The sequence below is a fragment of the Convolutriloba macropyga genome, chromosome 5 (assembly GCF_964194025.1).
Source record: "Convolutriloba macropyga chromosome 5, txConMacr16.3, whole genome shotgun sequence".
Taxonomy (NCBI): Eukaryota; Metazoa; Xenacoelomorpha; order Acoela; family Convolutidae; genus Convolutriloba; species Convolutriloba macropyga.
Window position 1 is genome coordinate 73,242,086 of NC_134472.1, and position 6,739 is coordinate 73,248,824.

A 6,739-nucleotide genomic window follows, 5' to 3' on the forward strand; every position below is an offset into this window, starting at 1 on the left:
TTTGTTGCGTGCATTCAGAAATCATGTCTGTTCCTATAATAAAACTGATTGTAAGAGCTGACCGTACATAGACCGTGTAGCGTAGATGTTAAAGTCATCAAATCTCTTCCAAGAGGTCGCGGATGGGAACCTCTCGCTTGTCAGATATTTTTGGACCACAAAAGTTTCGCTTGCTTCTGCCTCATTCTAATTTTTTTTTACTCGCCTGCCGATCGAGAGCAATTCGTCGGATATAAGTCGGTTTATGTTTCCTAATGTGAAATTTAACAAAACGCTGAGTTTTAAAAAGTTATCTTTTTACAGCTTTGTTAATAGCCGCTTTCGATTATATCAACTAGAAAGTTATGATTTTTAACTATTCGTTTTTCGAGAACTTCTGACTTCTTTGGACTTTTGTAAATTGGGTTTTGGACTTTTGTAAGTTGGACTTTGAACATTTTTCAAAGCGCTGTGAGCTGAATGTTGCTGTATTGCACACCTCAAACAATTTTTTTCACACCTCAAGCAGTAATATTGTCTCCTCATGCCGTTCTATGACTGCTTAGAGTTTTATTTCAGTTCCCTGAAAAGTTTTGTGGACAACCGTTTTCTATATGACTTATCACCAATACTTGTTGATAAGTTGGCGACTCAAGGTTCCTCTTAACTGATTCAAATTAAAACTAGAACTTCTATATAGTGAAAGCTGTTACTTGTAAAGCATCGCGACTTAAATGTAAACAGCAGTTAATGTTTTCGAGAAGAGTTTACGAAAAAGAGTAGGGTAGTTGTTGATCTTCTGATTTTCAAACGTTTAAGTATCAGCGAAAAAGGATGTTCAAGTCATTATCACACTTGAAAAGAAATTGTTTAGGTCATCCTGCTGAACAAAAGTCAAAAGCAAAGGAGAATAAGAAGTTTCTATTAATTTTTCTTGCCGAGAGAGGGCTAGAAAAATTGGGCGAGACATCGAAATGTTTTACGTGCTGCTCTTTCGAAGCAGCTTTTAATGTTAACTCAGACTTTTTTGCTCAAAGTGGTTTATTCAATTATGCAAAGAATTAAATGTCCTTTTCAGAGCTGCTATGAAATTTTCAAATTTTTTATGGTGAACAGTGCTGAAGTTATAGTTTGCAGTGTTGAATCTGAAGGTCTCATTTTTAGGTGAAGAAGCCAATTTTGGGCACACAGATCTCTACTTGACGTTGGCCACTATTCATAGAGATCCTGTTCAAAAAGATGTTTATTGATGCAACATTTTTGAGCCACAGTTAATAAATGCGCTTGGACAAAGCTTGAATCAATTATTGCAAACGTGTGTCTTTTTTATAAAATTTTCGCCGGACCAATTTCGTGTAGAACATTGTTTTGATTTCACTTCTCGAGTAACTTTTCGCGTTCGACTTTTGATATATAGTGATTTTTGTTGCGTGCATTCAGAAATCATGTCTGTTCCTATAATAAAACTGATTGTAAGAGCTGACCGTACATAGACCGTGTAGCGTAGATGTTAAAGTCATCAAATCTCTTCCAAGAGGTCGCGGATGGGAACCTCTCGCTTGTCAGATATTTTTGGACCACAAAAGTTTCGCTTGCTTCTGCCTCATTCTAATTTTTTTTACTCGCCTGCCGATCGAGAGCAATTCGTCGGATATAAGTCGGTTTATGTTTCCTAATGTGAAATTTAACAAAACGCTGAGTTTTAAAAAGTTATTTTTTACAGCTTTGTTAATAGCCGCTTTCGATTATATCAACTAGAAAGTTATGATTTTTAACTATTCGTTTTTCGAGAACTTCTGACTTCTTTGGACTTTTGTAAATTGGGTTTTGGACTTTTGTAAGTTGGACTTTGAACATTTTTCAAAGCGCTGTGAGCTGAATGTTGCTGTATTGCACACCTCAAACAATTTTTTTCACACCTCAAGCAGTAATATTGTCTCCTCATGCCGTTCTATGACTGCTTAGAGTTTTATTTCAGTTCCCTGAAAAGTTTTGTGGACAACCGTTTTCTATATGACTTATCACCAATACTTGTTGATAAGTTGGCGACTCAAGGTTCCTCTTAACTGATTCAAATTAAAACTAGAACTTCTATATAGTGAAAGCTGTTACTTGTAAAGCATCGCGACTTAAATGTAAACAGCAGTTAATGTTTTCGAGAAGAGTTTACGAAAAAGAGTAGGGTAGTTGTTGATCTTCTGATTTTCAAACGTTTAAGTATCAGCGAAAAAGGATGTTCAAGTCATTATCACACTTGAAAAGAAATTGTATAGGTCATCCTGCTGAACAAAAGTCAAAAGCAAAGGAGAATAAGAAGTTTCTATTAATTTTTCTTGCCGAGAGAGGGCTAGAAAAGTTGGGCGAGACATCGAAATGTTTTACGTGCTGCTCTTTCGAAGCAGCTTTTAATGTTAACTCAGACTTTTTTGCTCAAAGTGGTTTATTCAATTATGCAAAGAATTAAATGTCCTTTTCAGAGCTGCTATGAAATTTTCAAATTTTTTATGGTGAACAGTGCTGAAGTTATAGTTTGCAGTGTTGAATCTGAAGGTCTCATTTTTAGGTGAAGAAGCCAATTTTGGGCAGACAGATCTCTACTTGACGTTGGCCACTATTCATAGAGATCCTGTTCAAAAAGATGTTTATTGATGCAACATTTTTGAGCCACAGTTAATAAATGCGCTTGGACAAAGCTTGAATCAATTATTGCAAACGTGTGTCTTTTTTATAAAATTTTCGCCGGACCAATTTCGTGTAGAACATTGTTTTGATTTCACTTCTCGAGTAACTTTTCGCGTTCGACTTTTGATATATAGTGATTTTTGTTGCGTGCATTCAGAAATCATGTCTGTTCCTATAATAAAACTGATTGTAAGAGCTGACCGTACATAGACCGTGTAGCGTAGATGTTAAAGTCATCAAATCTCTTCCAAGAGGTCGCGGATGGGAACCGCTCGCTTGTCAGAACTTTTTGGACCACAAAAGTGTCGCTTGCTTCTGCCTCATTCTAATTTTTTTTTACTCGCCTGCCGATCGAGAGCAATTCGTCGAATATTAGTCGGTTTATGTTTCCTAATGTGAAATTTAACAAAACGCTGAGTTTTAAAAAATTTATCTTTTTACAGCTTTGTTAATAGCCACTTTCTATTATATCAACTAGTAAGTTATGATTTTTAACTATTCGTTTTTCGAGAACTTCTGACTTCTTTGGACTTTTGTAAGTTGGACTTTGAACATTTTTCAAAGCGCTGTGAGCTGAATGTTGCGCTATTGCACACCTCAAACAATTTTTTTCACACCTAAAGCAGTAATATTGTCACCTCATGCCGTTCTTTGAATGCTTAGAGTTTTATTTTAGTTCCCTGAAAAATTTTGTGAAACACCATTTTCTAAATGACTACCACCAATACTTGGTGATAAGTTGGCGACTTAAGGTTCCTCTTAACTGATTCAAGTTAAAACTAGAACTTCTATATAATGAAAGCTGTTACTAGTAAAGCATCGCGACTTAGATGTAAACAGCAGTTAATGTTTTCAAGAAGAGTTTACGAAAAGGAGTAGGGTAGTTGTTGATCTTCTGATTTTCAAACGTTTAAGTGTCAGCGAAACAGGATGTTCAAGTCATTATCACACTTGAAAAGAAATTGTTTAGGTCATCCTGCTGTACAAAAGTCAAAAGCAAAGAAGAGAATAAGAAGTTTCTGTTCATTTTTTGTGCCGAGAGGGGGCTAGAAAAGTTGGGCGAGACATCGAAATGTTTTACGTGCTGCTCTTTCGAAGCAGCTTTTAATGTTAACTCAGACTTTTTTGCTCAAAGTGGTTTATTCAAATATGCAAAGAATTAAATGTCCTTTTCAGAGCTGCTTTGAAATTTTCAAATTTTTTATGGTGTACAGTGCTGAAGTTATAGTTTGCAGTGTTGAATCTGAAGGTCTCATTTTTAGGTGAAGAAGGCAATCTTCGGCACACAGGTCTACTTGACTTTGGCCACTATTCATAGAGATCCTGTTCAACAAGATGTTTATTGATGGGATGTCTTGTGCCCATTTAATAAATGCTCTTGAACAAAGCTTGAAGCAATTATTGCAAACGTGTTTCTTTTTCGTAAAATTTTCGCCGGACCAATTTCGTGTAGAACATTGTTTTGATTTCACTTCTCGAGTAACTTTTCGCGTTCGACTTTTGATATATAGTGATTTTTGTTGCGTGCATTCAGAAATCATGTCTGTTCCTATAATAAAACTGATTGTAAGAGCTGACCGTACATAGACCGTGTAGCGTAGATGTTAAAGTCATCAAATCTCTTCCAAGAGGTCGCGGATGGGAACCGCTCGCTTGTCAGAACTTTTTGGACCACAAAAGTGTCGCTTGCTTCTGCCTCATTCTAATTTTTTTTACTCGCCTGCCGATCGAGAGCAATTCGTCGAATATTAGTCGGTTTGTTTCCTAATGTGAAATTTAACAAAACGCTGAGTTTTAAAAAATTTATCTTTCTACAGCTTTGTTAATAGCCACTTTCTATTATATCAACTAGTAAGTTATGATTTTTAACTATTCGTTTTTCGAGAACTTCTGACTTCTTTGGACTTTTGTAAGTTGGACTTTGAACATTTTTCAAAGCGCTGTGAGCTGAATGTTGCGCTATTGCACACCTCAAACAATTTTTTTCACACCTCAAGCAGTAATATTGTCACCTCATGCCGTTCTTTGAATGCTTAGAGTTTTATTTTAGTTCCCTGAAAAATTTTGTGAAACACCATTTTCTAAATGACTACCACCAATACTTGGTGATAAGTTGGCGACTTAAGGTTCCTCTTAACTGATTCAAGTTAAAACTAGAAATTCTATATAATGAAAGCTGTTACTAGTAAAGCATCGCGACTTAGATGTAAACAGCAGTTAATGTTTTCAAGAAGAGTTTACGAAAAGGAGTAGGGTAGTTGTTGATCTTCTGATTTTCAAACGTTTAAGTGTCAGTGAAACAGGATGTTCAATTCATTATCACACTTGAAAAGAAATTGTTTAGGTCATCCTGCTGTACAAAAGTCAAAAGCAAAGAAGAGAATAAGAAGTTTCTGTTCATTTTTTGTGCCGAGAGGGGGCTAGAAAAGTTGGGCGAGACATCGAAATGTTTTACGTGCTGCTCCTTCGAAGCAGCTTTTAATGTTAACTCAGACTTTTTTGCTCAAAGTGGTTTATTCAAATATGCAAAGAATTAAATGTCCTTTTCAGAGCTGCTTTGAAATTTTCAAATTTTTTATGGTGTACAGTGCTGAAGTTATAGTTTGCAGTGTTGAATCTGAAGGTCTCATTTTTAGGTGAAGAAGGCAATCTTCGGCACACAGGTCTACTTGACTTTGGCCACTATTCATAGAGATCCTGTTCAACAAGATGTTTATTGATGCGACGTCTTGTGCCCATTTAATAAATGCTCTTGAACAAAGCTTGAAGCAATTATTGCAAACGTGTGTCTTTTTCGTAAAATTTTCGCCGGACCATTTTCGTGTAGAACATTGTTTCGATTTCACTCCTCGAGTAACTTTTCGCGTTCGACTTTTGATATTTAGTGATTTTTGTTGCGTGCATTTAGAAATCATGTCTGTTGCTATAATAAAACTGATTGTAAGAGCTGACGGTACATAGACAGTGTAGCGTTGATGTTAATGTCATCAAATCTCTTCCAAGAGGTCGCGGATGGGAACCTCTCGCTTGTCAGAACTTTTTGGACCACAAAACTTTCGCTTGCTTCTGCCTCATTCTAATTTTTTTACTCGCCTGCCGATCGAGATTAATTCGTCGGATATTAGTCGGTTTATGTTTCCTAATGTGAAATTTAACAAAACGCTGAGTTCTAAAAAAGTTATCTTTTTACAGCTTTGTTAATAGCCGCTTTCTATTATATCAACTAGAAAGTTATGATTTTTTAACTATTCGGTTTTCGAGAACTTCTGACTTCTTTGGTCTTTTGTAAATTGGGTTTTAGACTTTTGTAAGTTGGACTTTGAACTTTTTCCAAAGCGCTGTGAGCTGAATGTTGCTGTATTGCACACCTCAAACAATTTTTTTCACACCTCAAGCAGTAATATTGTCTCCTCATGCCGTTCTATGACTGCTTAGAGTTTTATTTCAGTTCCCTGAAAAGTTTTGGGGACAACCGTTTTCTATATGACTTATCACCAATACTTGTTGATAAGTTGGCGACTCAAGGTTCCTCTTAACTGATTCAAATTAAAACTAGAACTTCTATATAGTGAAAGCTGTTACTTGTAAAGCATCGCGACTTAAATGTAAACAGCAGTTAATGTTTTCGAGAAGAGTTTACGAAAAAGAGTAGGGTAGTTGTTGATCTTCTGATTTTCAAACGTTTAAGTGTCAGCGAAACAGGATGTTCAAGTCATTATCACACTTGAAAAGAAATTGTATAGGTCATCCTGCTGAACAGAAGTAAAAAACGAGAAGAGAATAAGAAGTTTCTGTTCATTTTTCCAGATGAGAGAGGGCTAGAAAAGTGTGTCGAACAAGTCTAAGACATCGAAATGTTTTACCTGCTGGTCCTTCGAAGCAGTTTTTAATGTTAACTCTTTCTTTTTTGCTCAAAGTGGTTTTATTCAAATATGCAAAAAATTAAATTTCCTTTTGAGAGCCGCTTTTGAAGTTTTCGTATTTTTTTTTTTGGCTTTTAGATACGATGCTAGCTATTTTCTTGTCATTTTGACATATTTGAACGTTTTTGAGCAGTCGTTTTTTTCTCATGGTATTA